Source organism: Eretmochelys imbricata, chromosome 1 (assembly GCF_965152235.1).
Source record: "Eretmochelys imbricata isolate rEreImb1 chromosome 1, rEreImb1.hap1, whole genome shotgun sequence".
NCBI lineage: Eukaryota > Metazoa > Chordata > Testudines > Cheloniidae > Eretmochelys > Eretmochelys imbricata.
In genome coordinates this window covers 283,699,983-283,720,956 of record NC_135572.1, presented here as the reverse complement: position 1 = coordinate 283,720,956, position 20,974 = coordinate 283,699,983, and the positions used below count along the sequence as shown (strand labels likewise).

General features: G+C 44.4%; 1 protein-coding gene across 1 annotated transcript in view; it reads right to left on the bottom strand.

Annotated features, from left to right (window-relative positions):
- SLC6A15 (solute carrier family 6 member 15) overlaps nt 1-17,676 on the bottom strand; it is a 51,207-nt gene extending 33,531 nt beyond the window's left edge. Inside the window, exon 1 of the mRNA XM_077807708.1 lies at nt 17,524-17,676. The gene's annotated coding sequence lies outside the window, so the exon portion shown is untranslated. The remainder of the gene's footprint in view (nt 1-17,523) is intronic.
- Nucleotides 17,677-20,974: the final 3,298 nt, after the last annotated feature.

Genomic DNA, 20,974 nt, shown 5'->3' with positions numbered 1-20,974 from the left:
TAGCACATATCTCCACCACATCTTCCATGAGTCATGCCTGTTTGTGATTGTTACTTACACAGATTCCCTTCTTCTAATATGGTCATCCTGACTGGACAATTGGATCTTTTTTTTTTAAGAACAAGTTCCCATGTAGACAAAGAAAGTTTTTTTCCAAATAACAACTAAATAATATTAGACGCAATACACTTATAACTGTACTTGCCATGTTAGTATAAAGGCAACACACAACACCATTCACTCTAACTGACAATGGATATAGGTTTGTGAATGCAAAAGGGTGGGCCAAGGGAAATAAATGCAGCAATAGAAATCCAGAGCTCACTTCAGCAGCTTTAGAAAATGCAGTTTCTCAGTGAAGCTAGGTCAATGTGTGCACTGCCTACTTTGCTACCTGAGATGAACCTACTGCTCTGAAACGGATGTTGACTCTGAAAGAGGTAAAACAAGAATGGGTCGTACAGATCTGTTTGTTACCATGGTACAAAGCAGCATTGCCAATGATGTGCACATATCTATTTTTATCATAGATTATGTAATAAAGCCCATGCATTGGAAGAGAAATAAACAAAACCTATTTGTATGCTTGCTTTGATAGAAAAACATAAAATAAACACTTGTTAAGTAGAAAAAGGGAAAATCAAGAGTATCTGTTTTCAAGTCTCTAGAGGATACTGTAGACTATAAATTGGCCTCAGAAAGCCCTTTTAAATTAGCATTAATGACTACATTACTCTATATTCCAAGATTCACATCCTGACCAGACTCCCATGCACAAAACAAAAGTTTTCCACTCCTATTTTGGCTTCCCTAAAAGTGGCAGGAAGGTTGCTCCGCAGGCCTTCTGGGTCACATGCCCCAGAGGAGCATTCTGAAGCAGGGTCTTGAAGATACCATTGGTGCATGTATGCCTCCAGGCCTGAAATTGGCTCCCATGCACAATCCACATTACCCCTTTAATTTCTACTTTGGCAGAATAATCTGCAAATGAGTGACAAAAGCTGTACATGGGGTGACTGCTGAGTAGAATGTTTTCCACACTTTAATACTGTTTGTGCAGCATACTGTACATGTGCATCAGTTAGGGGGCATTCTGGCATGCGTTGAACTAGAAATGGGGCCTACAAAGGCACCAGTTCTGAAAAGTACTTAAGCACATAATGAACTAGCAGCGGAACACAGCAGAGATTGGTGGGAGAGTGGGGGCGTTATATAAAGGAAAAAGTGACAAGAAATAGTATCATATTTTTTTGTTATCTCTGTATGTTTACCTTGCCTTTTAGGGAGAGGGTGTGTCTTCTATTCCAGCAGTTCTCAAACTTTAGCAACCCGAAGACCCCCATTTTGATTTTAAAAAATGTCACAGACTCCCAAGCATCCTGCTCAGCCCCAGGCCCTGCCCCCCACTCCAACCCACCCCTTCCCCAAGGCCCCACCCCCACTCCACTTCTTCCCATCCCTGATCCACCTCTCCCCCTCCTCTTCTGCACCCCTTTCCATCCCCTCCCACAAGCGCACCTCGTCCCCCCTCCTCCCCCTCCCTCCCAGTGCCTCCTGCATGGTAGGGAACAGCTGTTCAGCAAAGCAGGAGGCAATGGGAGGTAGGGGGAAGAGTTGATCAATGGGGCCGGCAGCACCCGAAAATTATTCCACTCCCTCCTCCAAGCACGTTCTGTCCCCACTCCTTCTCCTCCCTCCCAGCACCTTCTGCACACTGCTGAACTGCTGTTTTCCAGCATGCAGAAGGTGCTTAGGAGGAAGAGGGAGGAGTTGATCAGCGGGGCCCGTGGGGCCCCTGGAGTACCCTCACAGATCCCCAGGTATCCACCGACCCCAGTTTGAGAAATGCTGTTCTATTCTATTGTGTGTACAGTGCCTAGCACAATGCGGTCCCAACCCTGACTGGAATCTTTAGGCGCTCTCAGCATATAAATAATAATATTTTAAATACATGAGTCGTTCCATTGAAGTGACAACCGTAATCCTTAGAGACATAGGTGTTTCCACTGATTTTTCAGTAGTATACCCTTGAACTATATTTTAAGCTTCCAGAGAATGAAACAGACTTCTTAAACAAGACTTTCAAGATCTTCTGTACTTTCCACAGTATGCATCCGATGAAGTGAGCTGTAGTTCACGAAAGCTTATGCTCAAATAAATTGGTTAGTCTCTAAGGTGACACAAGTACTCCTTTTCTTTTTGCAAATACAGACTAACACAGCTGTTACTCTGAAACCTGTCTGTCATAAATATAAAGGGAAGGGTAAACCCCTTTGAAATCCCTCCTGGCCAGGGGAAAGCTCCTCTCACCTGTAAAGGGTTAAGAAGCTAAAGGTAACCTCGCTGGCACCTGACCAAAATGACCAATGAGGACACAAGATACTTTCAAAAGCTGGGAGGAGGGAGAGAAACAAAGGGTCTGTGTGTCTGTCTATATGCTGGTTTCTGCCAGGGATAGACCAGGAATGGAGTCTTAGAACTTTTAGTAAGTAATCTAGCTAGGTATGTGTTAGATTATGATTTCTTTAAATGGCTGAGAAAAGAATTGTGATGAATAGAATAATTATTTCTGTCTGTGTATCTTTTTTGTAACTTAAGGTTTTGCCTAGAGGGATTCTCTATGTTTTTGACTCTAATTACCCTGTAAGATATCTACCATCCTGATTTTACAGGGGGGATTTCTTTATTTCTATTTACTTCTATTTTTATTAAAAATCTTCTTGTAAGAAAACTGAATGCTTTTTCATTGTTCTCAGATCCAAGGGTTTGGGTCTGTGGTCACCTATGCAAATTGGTGAGGCTTTTTATCCAACATTTCCCAGGAAAGGGGGGGTGCAAGTGTTGGGAGGATTGTTCATTGTTCTTAAGATCCAAGGGTCTGGGTCTGTAGTCACCTAGGCAAATTGGTGAGGCTTTTTACCAAACCTTGTCCAGGAAGTAGGGTGCAAGATTTTGGGAAGTATTTTGGGGGGAAAGACGCGTCCAAACAGCTCTTCCCCAGTAACCAGTATTAGTTTGGTGGTGGCAGCGGCCAATCCAAGGACAAAGGGTGGAATATTTTGTACCTTGGGGAAGTTTTGACCTAAGCTGGTAAAGATAAGCTTAGGAGGTTTTTCATGCAGGTCCCCACATCTGTACCCTAGAGTTCAGAGTGGGGGAGGAACCTTGACACTGTCAATTTTAAAATGTAACCTATAAGAGTAATTTCTTCTAGCAAGAAATGTGAATGATGGAACAAGCAATCTTTCCCAAAGACTAAAAAACTAGAATAGAATTATTTTCAAAAACCTCTGGTAACTGAATGGAAGGGAAATTAAAACATAAAAAAAAAAACAGTGCTAAGTATAATCGGTCCATCTAGTCCATTTCACTACTTCACTGAATGACCAACATGTCATATTCAAATTGTTGTGAATTCTCAGATGCTTGTAACTTCTACAGGTTCCCAGATCAGATTCTCTTTACTCCCTAAGCCTTTGGGGAAATTTTTGCCTAATATCTAACCTAAATCAATATCTTCTAAAATTGGATCATGACCACATGTTTAACTGTTATCTTGTAATGAAAGCAAAATAATTCCTAGCCTCACTATCTTGGCTCCATATAAATTAGCCTATAATTTAAATTAATCTCTCAAATACTTTTAATCTTAAGGAACAAATTTGAAGAGGAAGATTCATAAATGTTCATTTCTGAAGTATTTCTATGCACTGTTGGGGCATACAGGAATTATGACATGTCCTAGCTTCTGCTACTTCTTTTTTATTTTTATTATTATTATTTCTTGCTTTTCAGCTCTTATACATATAGTAATGGGAATGCTTTTTTCATATATGCTATGTTCAATCCAAGCTCAATATGATCAAATTGCCGGCCACTTTTGCCCTTATATAATTTCACGTTCACCCCATGTATCTCATTGTAAACTATGCATTATTTCTTCCCTTTATAAAACAACCTGAATTGCTGCCTCATTTCTTCAGCACCTTATTGTCCACTTAAGCAAACGGACAGAGCATTATATGCGACATAACTAATTTTCTAAATAAAAATCAGATTACCCCAATGATTTATGTGATTTATTCCAGAATGGGTCATTTAGGAGAGAACATATGCCAAGAATGTTACCTGTCACAATAGGGCAAATATTATGGTAAATCATGTCCTGGACCTTGTGTCAAGTTAGATGTTCTTTCACCAAGCAGTTAGGTTCCCAACAAAAACAGTGAAAGTTTCAGCATAATGCGATATGTATTATAGCACGTCCATAAAGCAAAAGGCATATGACAACCAGCAATAACATGCCACAACAAAAAAGGTGGGGTGTCTTTTCTCTTTACTTATCTGAGACAATAGGCATTTGTAATGAAATCCTATCACCCCTTCACATTTTGTATGAGCCATTTCCATTCTGTTCTGTCTGTTTTAAATCAAAATGTGGGGTTCTTTGGTTTGCTAAAGTTTGAGAACCGCTGGAATAGAAGACAGACCTTGTCCCTAAAATAATAAAATAAAACAAAGAGTACTTTAAACCAGTGATTTTTCATAAGGCTGAATACAAAGAACTTCTGTGTTGTACTAAATGTTGGGCTTTATTACCTGGAGTCATGGATGTAACCAAAACTACTAAGCACTCTAACATGACTTTTACTAGATTCTAAGGCCAGAAGGGAACATTGTGATCATCTAATCTGACCTCCTGTGTAACGCAGGCCTTCTGTTTACTTGGAGTGGGTTGGTTACTGATGAGGAGGTAGTGATATGGCAAAATACAAAACATGGCTCCTGATGGACAAACAGGGAACATGGTATTGCCCATCCCAACCCTAGGGTATTTTCCTTTAAGTTTCCTTGGGATGGTACTGTAATGCTGTGACTCTGCACCCCATATTCTTGACAGTGATATATTTATGATATGATTATACAATAACTATGATGTATTTTATGCAAGATAGGGTCATGTGAGATATCTTTGGAAAGGTTATGATTTACTACTATTTGTATGCATGTGCCTTTTTTGTATCTGAAGTTAGGAATATTGTCTATGTATCTATTACAAATGTGTTTACACATGGGGAATGCCCACTAGGCAGAATGCACTCAGTCTAGATGGCTGGCTGGGAAGTTAATGAACCATTAGGAAGAACAATAGGCCTTAGGAAAAGCTTATCTCCCACCTTGGAGCTTTCCTGAGGACATTGTAAACAGCCTCTGACTCATGGCTGTCAGGACCCTACAGGGACAGGAGACCAGGTCACCTGGTACTGGACTCCATCTTGGAATACCAATGATTTTCCACTGACTGGCAAGGGAAGGAAGTGTGGAGACAAAGGGTTCCCGCCATATGCAAAAGCTATTTAAGGGAGGGAAGTGAAATCATTGAGGGTCTTCACTGACTCCCCACCTCAAAGAGACTCTTGGAAACACCTGAGGAACAAGGACTGAACTGGGAGGAAGTGCTGGACTTAGGCTAAAAGCAATTTTTGGCCTGTGAAAGTAACACCTGGGGCTTTTAAGCTGCAAACAAGTGCAGCTAGCCCCTTAAGAATCTCTGCAGCCTGCTTGAATCAACATTTAGGGAGAGAATTTACTACTCATATCCAATTTCTTTAGTATATTAAGCTTAGGTTGTGTTTTTGTTTATTTGCTCTGTAATATGCTTTGATCTTATAATCACTTAAAATCTATCTTTTGTAGTTAATGAATTTATTTTATGTTTTAATCCAAACCAGTATGCGATTGACTAAAGTGTCTGGGGGAAAATCTCAGCTTGGTTACCACAAGTGTGCATGCTCCTCTTCACATTGAGGGACCAGGTGTTAAACCCATATACTGGCCAGATTTGACCAGGGCAGGAAGGTACTGCTCTGGGGACCTAGGATGGGAGGCTGGTGGTTAAAGAGCCTGCTGTGACTGCAGCTGGGTGTGTCCCTATCTGTGTGAATGCTGGTGAAAGTGCAAGGTTACAGGCCTTTGCAACTTGTCACAGCAACACAGTGTGAGAGAGAGAGACCAGGCTGGTGAGTCAGAGGGCTCAGTGATATCCCAGTTCCAGGTGGCCCCCCAGGGCGAACCTGTCACAAGTACCTAATCTAGAAATGGACTGTGTTTGCATTATATGTTGGAAATAAATCTCATAGGCTTATTTTTGGTTTATCTTCCAAGTAGTGAACTCCTGAGTTTGGCATTACTGCCAGATAATCTGCTGTTTAGCCACATTAGGCCCATTCCTGGTTACTTTCTAAGAAGGCTGATAAAGTCATATAGTACTGACTGATAGGTAAATTTAGACCATGTCACTTATATGTTACCTAGCATTAAGGAAAAAAAACAGTTCCCCAATAATAATACCATTACAAATGTAGTTAGGAGCTAATGACATTCCAACACAAGATACTATAATAGACCCAACATTTCCCTATAACCATTTTAAATCCTTCACAAAACTACATTGCTTTTGGGGTACAAGTCTCGCTTACGGACCCAAAAACATCTTTGCACTGAGACAAAATCCAGGGCCTATCAAATCTGTGTACTACCTGTATCATAGGCACCAACTCCATGGATGCTCCATGGCTGGAGCACCCACACAGAAAAATTAAATTGTGCTCAACACCCACCTGCAGCCAAGCTCCCCCTCTCCCCCCGTGGCCCCCAGAACCTCTCCCCTGCTGGCGGCCCCATTGATCACTCCTCTTGCTCCCTCCCAGCACCTCCTGCCCTCCGCGAACAGCTGTTTCATGGCGTGCAGATCGGCTTCGGGAGGGAAGGGGAGGAGCAGGGATGGGGCGTCCTTGGGGGAGGGGGTGGAAAGAGGTGGGGAAGGGTTGGAGCAGGGGCGGGAAGAGGACAAGGGCTTGGGGGAAGGGGTGGAGTCGGGGCAGGGGCTTGAGGGAAGGGGTGGAGTTGGGGCAGGGCCTGGGGTGGAGGGGGGTTCGAGCACCCCCTGGGTAGAGGGGAAGTTGGGACCTATGACCTCTATTGCTATGTGGATAAGAAACCTGGACCCTCTCACAGGCAGACTTGGAGCAGCTAGAGGCATTACATATGCACTGTCAGCGCCAAATCCTCAGCATAAAGCAGTTTGACTTTGTGCTAAATGTCATAATCTCACCAAGATTTGACCTTCCTTCAATAGTTCTTTATATTAAAAAGTGGTGTTGTATGCTTTTTGGCCATGTCAGCAGGAGAGACAAAAACATCCCAGGCTCTCAAACTTTCCATTGAACCATGAAGGGAAGCATGCCCTAACCCTAACTGGCACCGCCCAAAGGGCCATCCCAGAGATACATGGATTCACAGGACTAAGCCAGATCTGGGAACTTCACTACACGATACATGGTGTGACACCATCAAGCGTGGTCACTCTTGCCGGCACAACAGTCCGCGGATGACTACGGACACTTAATGATGATGTGAGGCAGATGGAGTTTGTCAGGAGGCGGAGAGGAGTTCAAATTTCCAATCAGACTCCACAGGAACTTCACCAGTGGGAGAATCTGAATAGATACATTCTCTAAGCAGCCTGGCTAGACAGCTTTTTTCTGCTGGTCCTGCCCACTTAGGGGGGGTTCACTGCCACCCATTCCTGCTCTTTCATTAAGAGTTGTAGCAGCTTTGCACTGTCTTCCACCATACCAGAGACCATCATCAATACTTAAATCCTTTTATTAGCATTTAAACTTGAATCTGGCTCAACAATCCTTTTCAGGCTTATCCGCTAAGATGTATATATTAATATATGAGTGCAACTTTCTGGATATGCACTGTTTTCCAAGCGCTGTCAATTATGTAGTACGAATAAATAATTAAAAAGTGATGGTGCTGGAGATTTTCACAATAGGGAAAAACATGCACAAAACTTATGTAGACTTGCATACAAATTTGAAAGTAAAATAAACATAGCTGACCCAGAAATTCTATAGCTGTAATCACAGCATCAGTCTATATGCAAATATATATGTAAGGCAATTTTAGTTTATAAAGTACAGTAGAATATTATTACACTGATTGATGTAACTCAACAGCAAAGAGCCATAGAAAAGATCTATTTTGACATAAAGTAAAACATAATTGTTTTTAGATTCATAGCTTTCAAAAGGGAACATACTATCATCTGAAAATATATAGATCCCAACACACCTTTAATGGAAGGTGTATTGTAATGTATTTTATTTCTTTTTTATTTTATTTTTATAGTTTATTTTGTATTTAATCAAAATTAAAAGCATTCATCAAAAAGAATGAGAAAGAGTCTCAATACACTAATTAATACATTCTATTTATTTGGTTTCAGCCCTCATTTGGACATTTACATAAAGGAAACAAAGACAAAATGAAGACATCACATTTTAAAGCTTTATAAAAGACTAGCAACAAACACCAAATAGAGCAGAATTTCTCGTTAGTTTGAAAAGTCTCACTTAATTATAATATAATACACTATTCCTACACATTCAAAATAGAAAAAAGAAAAATGGAATTAATTTCCTTTTAAATTCAAGATTACTCACTAACAGAAGTAAGAGATTCATGTTCTCAGAGCTCAATATTCCTTTCAGGAGTAGCTCTATTCATAACTTTGAAGAGTTAGGAAAAGGTGGAATGCATGGTGTGAAAGGATTTATGGAGTTCATGCCATATTCACCTAACTTTGTGAGAAAGTGCCAGAACAGTTTAAAGTCCAGTCTGCAAGGTGTTAAGTGCCTTCTTCTCCCATTCACAAAATGTCCCATTGACTCCCATGAAGGATCGTGTAGTTCAGGAGATAAGATACCAGACAAGTCGTCAAGATTCTATCCTCATTCTGCCACTGGGTGGCTTTCTGACCTTGATCAAGTCACATCTCCATGCTTCAGTTTTCCCGTCTGTAAAATGATGATGATGCTTACCCATCCCTGAGATTTATGTGCAAAAAGCTGCAAAACTAAGATGAGGATGCTCAGCACCTTACAGGAACCTTGCAGGAGTCGATTCAAATATAGAGCAGGACAGTGGAAGCTGATGCTGGGACAGGAAAAGAAAAAGAGCAGGAGCAGAGAGCGTTGCTGAGCTGAGAAGAAGTAGACCAGTGCTGCTGATAGGACCTGGGGGAAGATCTGAAGGACATCAGTTCTGACTGGGAAATAGGAATGGGTGGGGAAAGGTAGTAGGATTGATCCAAGTTTTGGAGGCAGACTGTGAGTGTGAAGAATGGCTAAGGTTGGTGAAGACCTATTTGCAGGCAGCTGAGAGGAAGAGCTACACTATGTTACCATACTCTGTTTAATAGACATGAACTATTGCTGCAATGCAGCAGCATATTCCTTGTACTGTCTTCTTCCCACCAAGTGAAGCCTATTGTTACCCTTCTGCACCCTACAAGATGGAAAAGTATAGGAGTGGCCATTACACTGCTCCTCAGTAGGAGCTGCATGTTATAGCATTTTGCCCTAGTTAATTAATGTAGTTATACATACCAAAAAGTTAATACAAGTTTCCCATTATAAAACGGTTATACAAGTGTACATTAAGAACTTTAAATCTGTTAGGAAAACATGGTGTTCTCAGTTTCATCCATATTGTCGCTAAGGCTCGACTCCAAAAAATTATCAACCAGTGTGGTAGAAACAGATGAGGACTCAAGCTGCATCTGACTTGATCTTTCCCTTAGGAAAGATGTGAACTCATCCATATAAAGAGGGACCCAGTTCTGTGTGTTCCCTTGTGATTCTACCTGAGATGTGCAGGAATATAACATAGAAAATGTGACATTACAATCTTGCTTATAGGCTCAGAAATGGACCTTTGGTTTGGAGGCATGAGAAACAATGAGTGTCTCCCCCTGAAATGCCCCGACCCCAATTAAATGTTTTGATCCTGGGAAAATAATTTAAAGACTCAGGACCAAATTTACCAATCATGAAAGTAGGTGCATATCTTCTGACTTCAATGAAGTTATGCTTTCTTATTTTAAAAGTGAAGATAGCCCTCAGTTCCTAATAAATGCTCTTCCTGGGATCTCTCTTAGAACAGAGACTTCTTTCACAATCTCAAATACAGGCCAAATAAGTCCTTCATTTCTCCCTCCTGTTCTCTCATCCCGACACTCAGGTCCATTGGAGGATTCTTTCTGAATTTTTGGACAAACAATATGAATTAGCTAGGGGTAGAAACTATTCTTCACAGAATCGTCAGACTTCAGTAAATATTTGTTGACAGTTGACGGTTCATTAACTCAATGACAACTTTCTCCTTGCAAATCAGTGGCACAGCTGGGGCTTATATTTGGGGATCTCCAATCGCACATCTAGGGAATATCTAAGATTATTTTATTTTGGAATTCTTGAGTGTCATTTTTGTTCTGCATTTGTAGGTTGTCTCTAATAATCAGCTCAATTGTGGCCTGAACAGATCCTAATTTTATCTCTTGTGCCTCTAATCTTCTCATCAGATTCTATAGACTTCTCAGCACTTGTCACTGTGACATGCAAAGATGCTCTGTAGTGCCCCCTTCAGGACCTCTCCCCACCTTAATCTGCAAAGTTCTTAACTGGCCTGCTGGTTCCTGAGCAGTCAATATATTCTCCTGGCCCTTGGAGGACTGGCTTGTTGATCGCTTGTTCTTAGAAGATTTTCCTTGGGCTAGGAGTTTTGGGCAGTGATGCCTCCAGCAGGGGGCAGAGAAGGCCTAATAGACCCCATCACACACCTCCACCCTGCAGAATGGGCCTATTGACCCAATCTCCCTCCTCTGCAATAATGCCACCCTCCCAGGAAAAGAAATCTGCATTCTGATGTTGTGAATCTGGCTGGTGTACACAAAAGGCATAGCGTTCTAACTCCAGATACCACCAAGTAATGCAAGGTTTAGTGTCTTTCATTGACTGCCACCATTTAAGGGGTGCCTTCTGGGTTTCATTTGGAGGGTACCCCTCATTTGGGGACTTCTCTGGGAACCCCCTGGGCCCTTTCTAGTACCTCAAGTTGACTCCTCAGGAGGTTGGGGCCAGGCTTCACCAGACAAGGGCCATTCACTCTGGCTGGACCAACCTGCTGCCATAAAGTCCTCTGTGAGTTGAACTGTCACCGTGCTGAGATTGTATCAGCATACTCAGGTTTGGATGACAGTTGGCAGAATGTTTGAGCACCAACACCTCCAGAATCTTGGCTGGAGGGCGGGATGCCAGCTGGAGCTGGTGGGCAGCTCAATCCTTTAACCACTAAGCCACAGCCTGGGGTTGTGCCCCCCAGTGGGAAATGTTCTGTCTAGAATCGTCTCAGGCGATGCCCCTTGTTGGTCGAGAACAGTAGCTTTCAGGGTATCAGAATCCTTTGCAGCTTCATCATCTAAGGCCACGTAGGCCACCTGGGCTTCCCCAGCCAGAAAAGGGGCTAGTCGTGTGGCTCAAGTGTCCTTCTCCCATTGTGTGGCTGTGCCTATGCACTCAAACATAACAAGATATGTCTCAGGGTTAGCAGTAGGTCCCAATTTGGAAAGGACAATACTGGGGCTGGCTGAGTCACTTCAGAGTGGGAGCAGCTGGTGATCCATTCCAGTGTTGCCTCCTAAAACTGTTACTGCCATTATTGCTTGCTTGCTGCTATTGGGTGGCTCGCCGAGTCTGGGCTGCTGGGCCTCTGCCTGGACCTGCTGCTGCTGAGCTAGGAGTTGTATGATCTGTTCCATGGTTCCCCTTTACTAAAAATGTCAGTCCCACTTCTGGGTCCAAGGTGTGGCAGGCAGGGCTGCATGTGGTACTGCAGTTAATCCACACCTTAGTCTGCAAAGTTGGCCACCTACTTGGGGCTGTAATCTTGGCATCAAGCTCTAAACAAAAACAGCAACTCATGATTTGGCTGTCTGCGCCTCTAAACAAGGAGGGGGAAAATTCCTTCAAAATGCAAATGCTTAGTTGCAGTGCTTAGGGCAAGGCCTTGGCCTGGTTTCCCGGTTTGCCCTGATGAGCTCCTCCTCTATCCCAATCTCACCTAGCTCTGCCCTTGAGCAAAAGCAGGCTAGCCTTCTTAACTGAACTGCTGGTTCCTGATTGGTATTTCCTTCTGGACCTTTCAGGCCGCTGGAGAACTGTCTTGTTGGTTACCCAGTCTGAGTGGATTTTCCTTTGGTGGAGAATGTTAGGGCTCTGATGCCACAGCAGGAGGGAGAGAAGACCTGATAGACCCCATCAGTGACCCACAACGCAGAGTTACTGAATGAGTCCTGCACCATGTCCATTTTTTCTGGACACAATCTTTTACAGTTTTACATGGGGGTAGTTGCAGATATTTCCACTTTAGATGCAGTGAAGACTTCACTTGCTTTGTGATTATTTTCTATGGGTATGTCAGTCAGGGCCAATTGTTTACTACCTGAAATTCATAGATGCTGGAACTAGGGTTGCTGCTGCACCCCCCTGGCTTGAAGTGGTTTCCATCATATACAGGGTTTACAGTTCAGTTCAGTGACTTTCAGCACCCCCACTATACAAATTGTTCCAGCACCCCTGCTTAAGTCCCCATAACTCCAGTATAACTGGGAGGAGGCAATGGATAAGCAATAGTGAAAACATCCACCAGGCCAACACAAGGCACAAAGGTAAGCAAATTCACAGAGTTTTTCCTTTTTCTGCCCTAATCATGTATTTGCCATTACATTATGATCAAGAGTTTATCAAAAACCCTTACTCCTTAAGCCTTACTTAAGGTGGCAGAGGATATAAATGTAAGCAGTGTCAGGATGAGCTCCACCCTGACATCTGGTGGTGAGGTGTGGCAAGTTGTGGAAAAGAACTTCAGGGGCCGATCTCATTTGCATAGGCACACCCACCCCGCCTAGAATGAGGCCATAGCTACCCAAATGGTCACTTTGGCTGCTGTGGGATCCCCAGTGTCTCTGTTATTGGGGCAGGAAGAATAAATTGTTGTTACGCTGATTATGGGAACTGTGCTTGGAACTGTACTTGGCCTTTTGTTATGATGGAGGGACTCACCATCAACTAAGTAGCACTCGCTAGGCAAGGGTCATGGGTTTTAAAACTCTGTGAAGGGAGAGAGGCTGGGGACAAGTATTAATACTTGGTGGTATGGGCCCCTTAGTGAGGGCCTTACATGCTAGTTGCACTTCCTCCTCTCTCCACTGTGGAATATCAGAGCTAATTTTGATTCCATTAGGAGTCTAGTCACAGGCTGCTGAGCTCACTTTGGGCTGATAGTGCACCAGCACTGAGGCTCCCCTACTACAAGCTAAATTCACCAAAGAGCTGAACTGACTAAGAGCTGAAATCACTGAGCATTGTGTTAAGTAGTGGGGGAGCCTGAAGATATATTGTGGAGCAGTTTGCGGGACGGCTGGAGTGCCTTGTGGACAGGCTGGTGGAGCAGTTCGTAGGACGGCGGGAGCTGCTGGTGGGACGCGGAGCAGTTTGTGGACTGGCTGGTGGAGCAGTTTGTGGGATGGCGGGAGCTGCTTGTGGGCCACGGAGCTGAGCGAAGGAGTTTGTGGGGCGGCTGGCAGAGCAGAGCGGAGGCCTATGGGGCTGTGGGTTGGTCAGCTTCAGATCATGTAAGGTGCCTCTTACCCCCGCCCCATCTCCACCCAGGTTGGGAGGTAAAGCTCCACAGATAAACTTTCGAACTCTGGGGCTGCCCTGACCAGGGACAGAGACTTTTGGGTCATTGGACTTTTGGGACTTTGGGTGATTTGGGGTTGCTGGACTCAAGAACCAAAGGGAAAGGGGCATGCCCCAATTTGCTTGAGGTGGGTTTTTTGCTCATGGGTTGTGTTATGAATCCTGTTGGTGGTGTTTCCCCAACATAATGCCACATTGTTTCTCTCTGTTATTAAAAGGCTTTTTGCCACACTCAGACTATGTGCTTGCGAGAGGGGAAGTATTGCCTCTTGGAGGCGCCCAGCGGGGGTGGTATATATTTGTCCCAGGTCACTGGGTGGGGGCTCAAGCCGGTTTGCATTGTGTTATTGGCATGGATACCCTAGATATTGAACCCGGCCCTTGTTGCTGCCAACTCTGACGGGCAGAAGGGTTACATAAAGGTATTTTAAATATTACAAAGGGCCAGATTCATAAAGGGATCTAGCTTCCTAACTGCCACTTTAGGCACCTAAATCCCAGATTTAGGTACCACTACTATTCCCAAACCCCTTTTTCAGCTGCAATCTAACCTCACTCATCACCTATGTTTTTCCAGCAAAACTTCCCTAAACACCTATATCCCTGCCTTTGAGCATGTGCACTGCTGCCTTATTCTAGACATCCAGATTCTTAAGCCCCAGTGTGATGCACTAACGGCCTCCTCCGTCTTACTCACCTGAGGGGCCCGACCCTGTAGGTGTGCAGTTCCACACAAGATGACTTCCCTCCTAACTTTTAGCCCAGTGTTTAGGGTACTCACCTGAGATGTGCATACCAAGTACAGTGTGTTCTGCTGCTATTTGGTGGTGTGGGCCCAGGTCTTTAGAACGTTGGTATTCAGTTATTATTATGGCAGTTTGCTAAATTTTCCCTGAGAAATACAAGTGAAAAAGGGAAAAGGAGTTAAATCTGTATGAAATTTCAGAGGACAAAAGAAAAATGTACTTCTCTAGCCTGGGTGCTTCTCTGTGCAAAACTTCAAAGACCTGCTGCAAACAGTGGATGTGTTAGCGTTTCTAAAAAAAGCTCACAAGAATCTTTTATAACAGAAGCTACTAGGCCATGTAAATATAAGAATTGTTACCAACTCTGCATATAAGGACCAAAAGTGCTAAAAGCTTGCATTAAGTAAAGCAGTTTTGTCAGCCATCTTAATTCACTCAACTGTAAGTAACTTCATAGTAGATTTTATAGAACTTAATATTTAATTGGTGAAAAGTTCAGATATTCTTTTGCATTAGAGGGGATTAAAATGAAAAATGTAGTAAGTGTGGACAAAATAGTCTCCGTAACTAACCAAAAATAATTTAACAACATGACAGCACCTTCAGGAAACTATGTAGTTGCCAAATCGCTTGCCTGAAAAATTGCTACTGATACTTATGTCATGAGATAATTACCAAAAGAAGAGGATGACAAAGAGAAGCCTGATAGGAAGGAACATGAAGGAAAATATTTTCCTTTAATATTAAAGGATACTAACATTTTACAATAATTTAAAATACTGAGAACAAAAATTCAGACAGGAAATAAGGCATATGTTTTTTAACAATCAGAGTAATTAACCATTTGAACAACTTACCAAGGGTTGTGGTGGATTCTTCATCACCAACAATTTTAAAATCAATACTGGTTATTTTTCTAAAAGGAATTATTTTGGGGAAGTTCTATGATCTATGTTATACAGTAGGTCAGACTGGATGGTCCCAATTGTCCCTTTTGGCATCTTGGAATCTATGAATCAGCTGTATTCTGAAAAAGTAACTTGGAATTGCATCAGCAACTTCTTAATTCCACTGTTGGTGGCACATCTGAACTTCTATGAGTGGACCCAATTTTGGATTCTAAGACCTAAATCAACAGGAAGGCTCCCCTCCCCTTGTATTTAGAGTGTAATATTGAGCTCCTAGGGAGTTGTGTGTGTGTAAGGAGCTATTTTCTTAATAGCGCCAATGCATAAATTCAATCCTTCAATGGAGTCCAAAATGGAGAAATCCTGATTTGGGTTTTCTAACATTTAGTTAACTAAATTTTCTTTTTAATGCAGAAAAGATCAATACAAATGGATGTCTGGAAAGTAAGTTGCAACACAGAAGGATTTGGGTGAAATTGTGTCATTTTTATCAAAGGGAGAAAGTTGTCTGGAGAACATACCTGTGTGCACATGCATAACGGCTGATGTAACACCTGACTCTTATGAAATCACTAGTGCTAATTTATGCATTTTTGAGGGAAAAAGAAATTGGGAGAAACCAGCATTTTTATCCTCTATTAAAAATAATAATTGCCTCCTAAGAGGAAGACTGTGTTTTGAAAATAGTTAGGGTTTCCTATAAACCAATGCTACTACACTCACTGTGATTGATATGTAGCAATACTAAATACGAGATGGTCTAAAATGGCTGATCCACACGGTAATATAAAACTTTGACTGCAAAATTTAACAAATAACATTCAATTCTCTGCAATAGAAATCTACATTCCTTTGCATCTCTAAGGGCAGGGAGGCGATGATACCTTTTAAAAATCCTATGTGCTTTCTCAACCGACACAAAGTATGGCAGAGAAATGCTGAACCTCTCTGCCTGTCTGGCTGTTCATTCTCATCCTAGCAAGCCCCAAAGGAAAATATTACAGGAGCATGTAGGCAATGAGGGGGATTATCAAAGGAATCCGATAGCGCAGAGTCCAAACACAGCATGAAAATTACAGGCGTGAATCTCCCCTCTCTCTGAGATATATATTTTGTACATGGGTGCTGGAGAGAGGGGATGAGCCTTAAAATGCGGGGGAGGGGGACGAGGGGGAGGACGACCCAAGACCGAACAAGGCTGGAGAGAAATCCTCATTAACATACCCACCCAAACATGGCTGACATCACGGTAGACCAGCCTTGCCCCCCTTCCCCCAGAGTTACTCCAGCCAGACTGGGATTCGGAAGGCGGGGGAGAAGGAGGAACAAGCACTGGCCATGACCATTGAATACATAGAATGAGACAGCATCCGGACCTCTTCCTCCCCACCACCGCTAAAATGATCTTAGATCCAGGCCCCTCGCCCCGTCTCCAAAATAATATGCCAGTAGCCTCAGCTGAGCAGATCCTGCCTTCTGAAGATATTTCCCTAAACCTCTTCTCCGTTCGCCGCCCTCCAGTTAGAGAGAGAGAGAGAGAGAGAGAGATGCAGATTTGGGAACCGCTACAGCCGCCACCGGCGCTATTCATCCTCTTTCATCCCCCAAACAGCTTAAACGATTAAGATCAGGCAGTCTCCTCTTAATAAGCCTTGAAGCCACCGAAATAGCTCCATCCAGAAAGGCAGATCTCCAGATTAAATGCTCCCTTCCCTGCGCTGCAGACACACAAGCAATGAAGGCGTTTTACACAACCCGCGGGACCTGAACGAAATGCTTTTGATCCACACCAGGAGAGGAACTGCCCGCCAAAGAGAAAGAAAGGAAGAAAGAAACCCAACCCCACCGAATCAAAGCACAAGGCGGCTCTTTCCATCTGGCCATACTGTTGTTTCCCCAAACACGCTTCCCTCCGAACAGGCGATGTTCAGTGACAATGCCCCTGGCTTCTACGAGAGGGGAAACACCGGGCGGAGAGAAACCACTTCCCCTCCCAGCACATACAGATAAGCGGGCGGGTCTCTCTTCCCACCCCCAGCGTGAGCTCTCCGGTGCCCACGAACCCCACCACCGGCAAACGGTGCCTCCCGATCATGCGTTTCCTTCCATCCCGCTCTGCCAGAGCAGGACCCACACAAGATGGCTTGGGAGCACTAAAGCCGAGAGCATCCTGTGGGGGGATCCTGCTGATCCCTCTCCATCCCGCTCCCCGCGCCCCAGACATGCCCCCTTGTCCGGCGGTGCGGCCCCCTTACCTACCTTTCTTTGGGGCGAGGCCCTGCGGCGGAGGCTGGCTTCGCCCTGTGTGCTTGGAGTGAATGAATGAGCGTGTTTGTCGTAGGGCTTGTGTGCGTGATGGAGAGCGAGATGCAGGCGCACATGTGCCCAGCCCTCTATGCAGCGGCGGCTTAAAGGCGGACACAACAAAAAAAAAAAAAAAAAAAAAAAAAAAGGGGGGGGGGCGGCGCCGGTGGAAGGAGGGAGGGCAGGGCTGAGCAGGGGGAGCCGCACCTCCCTTGACGCAGAGGAAACTCTGCGACACCCGCCCGCAGTTGCATCCTTGCTCAGCCAGCGATGGGGGTGATGGGTGTGGGGAGAGGAGGGGTGGAGACGGGGCCCAGGGCTCCATTCCACAAGCGTGCCGCTGCCTGGTGGTCTTTAGCCCTGTTTGTTTAAGGCTTTGCTTCAGCTTTGTGTTCAAGAACCATCAGCAGCTCCCAGCTGGCCCCACCCTGGCTCCTGCGCTGGAACGGCCCGTGGCATCCGCAGTATGCTCCTTGCCCTGCCTCACAAAGGCAAGAGGCGCCTTTTCCCACCCTCTTCCCCTCTGCTACCACCACTGCACCCGTAGCGCACTCGTGCGAGGTATCTGTCTGCCCAAGGGTTGTGGGAAAGTGAAGCAGTTACCGCTCTTACCATGCCCTTGGCCCAGGCCCAGCGCTTCCACTGCAGCCCGGCGGGATGGAGAGTTGGGATCTATAAGGCAATGGGTGGGAGGGGGGTGTGTATTTGTGTGTGTTTTGTGGTTGACATGCTGATAGAGGAAGGGTGGGCACCCAGGCGTGTAGAAACACAGGAGTGAGGAGCTAAAAAGTACACAGAAGGGAAAGAGGATGTGGAGGAGCTGAGCTGGGTGGTGCAGAAGCCCAGGAGCAGGTGAGGAGCCCGGCTGCATTCTGTAGAATTGGATAGGATGGAGGGTTCCGGGGTGAGGAGTTGTGCTGGGAGTTGGGGGCAGGACAGTTAATGGAGGAGTGAGGAAGAAGAGATCTCTGAGGGATGGGAGAGTAGGAAGATGGAAGAGTGGAGGTGAGGAGGTGATTTGGAAAATTAGTGAGATGGAAGCCTGGGAATGAGGATCTGATCATGAAGAGCATACATTTGAAAAATTGAGATCAGGAGTAACAATGCATGAGTCCTGCAGCCATGCTGTGGGTGACTTCAAAAGGACTGCAAAAGTTTGGAAAGGAGACATTTCCCTGTGCAACCTTAATTCTGTCCTCTTGTGCATACGCATTATAATACAGTTTTTAATTATGTGATCACATACTGTTTTTCCCACAGGACCCTTTGCTTCATTCAGTACACAGGACAGACTGTGTTCACTTAATGAGCAGTTATGGAATATTTTGTTTTTTCATCACTGTTCAGTGTGTTGTCCCGGGCCTTATCTACTGTACACTATTCAAACTCCGTTATGAAGATCAAATTATTAATTTCCTCATGGGCTTTTAATGGTGTTTTTCAGTATAGTATCTGAGTGTTCCACAATTAATTTATCTTCACAACACCCCTGTAAAGTGATAGGATGGTACCCCCATTTTACAGATGGGAGCTGAGGCACAGAGAGATTAAGGTAAATATATCCTTTAATTTTGAGTGTGCAACTTGAGACACCTAAGACTCGACTTTTCAGAGTACTTAGCATTATATAGCACTTTGAAGCACAGCTCTCAATTATTGCAGTTGCATTTGTGAGCACACAGCACTTCTGCAAAAGTCAGACCTCAGGATCTCAAGTCAGGCATCCAGAAAATGAGGAGCACATAGGTAGTGACCACCTCTGAAAAGCTTGGGTTAAATGACTTGTTTAACATCACACAGGAGTGGCAGAGGCAGGGGCAAAATCTCCAGGGCAGTATCCAACTGCTTTGGCCATGAAACCATCATTTCTCTTCTCTTAATCCCTGCTTTATTCACTACACACCCTTCAATTTCTGCAACAAATGAGGAGAGGCCCTACAAGCGACAACCTCCTTTATTACATAACCCTGATTCATCCTTGCAGCAAGACAATTCTATACACTGAATAAGGCAGGAGTCCTGTGGAAAAAAATCATATGTGATCATGTTACTAAAGACTATCACAAGGCATAAACACAAAGGGGATGAATCAAGGTAATACAGACAACTTTAAATCTAGCATTTCCTAACTTTTGAGTGCTTGTCTTTGCAACCTTAATTGTGTGTTTAACATAGTTTTCCTGTGTAATTTCCTAGGTTTTTAAAAAATCATATTGAAAAAATAGAAATTGCATTGTGTGGCATCATATTGACACCCACATCAGCAGGGTTGGAAACTTTACCTCTGCCACTTGAGCTAACTGAGCAACTAATAGCAATAGTATGCGGTCATCCTTTATATGAACTAGCACAAGTGGGGAGTGAGACACATACTGTGCCTGTAGGTTTCACTGACAATGGAGGAATGATGAGACTCAAGAATCTTGGCTTCCATTCCAAGCTTTGGAGGGGAATGTGCTCCAGTGTTCACAGATTCTTCTGATCATTTCCCCTAAGCTCGACCCCTTCTGCCCCATCCCCTCTAACTTGTCCCTTTCCTAGTCCTGACTGTCTTCTACCCCAGGATCCTTATACCAGGCCCATTCTCATTGTCCACCTAGTCCTAGTCTTCACTCCTCAGGCTTCTCAAACCAGACCCAGTCTCCTTGCTTGGTCAGTCCTAATCTCCCCCTTTCAGCTCGCTGTCAGAGTCCAAGTCTCTACCCCTCCCCACACTTAGTCCCAATTTCCCCCTCCCATCCGTACACCTTGTCCCTAGTCTCCTTGTCCAGCCAGTACCAGTTCCTCCATCTGGCTCCTCATCCAATCTGTCTCTCATCTTCCATCTCAGTGGCTCACAGTCCCAGTCTCTGTCCTTGAGCTCCTCATCTGATCTCAACTTCCCCCTCAACGCCTTCCTGGATCCTTGTCCCACTCAATCCCAATTAACCCACACCTCTTCTCTGTGTCAAATATGTTGCTCCTCCTCCTTTCCCTTTCCCTCTCCCACTGATTCCTGGGTCCAGTCTCTCGTGCTCCCTCCAGCTCTCATCCAATCTCAGAGTTCCCCACCAACAACAGCCAACTGGCTCCCAGTCTTGTTTTACTCACTGTCTCCCAGTCCCTGTCTCCTTGCCCAACTGGTTTCACCCTCTCTTCCCTCCAGCTGTTAGTCTCCATCCCGCCAAATCCCACAGTTTCACTCCCCCACCCCTACCTCCAGTCCCAGTCTCACCAGACTCCTTGTTCCAGTCTACTCCTTTCCTTTTCCCCGGTCCAGTTTTTGTCCCAGGTGCATTTGAGTCAGTTTCCTCCTCCATCCAGTGTGGTAGCAGGTGGATCATTGAGAGCACAGGAGAAACACGTTCCTGCTCTCAGTTCTAATGCCTGGCCCGACACTGGCCCTGAGCAGCTGGGAGCAGCTTTC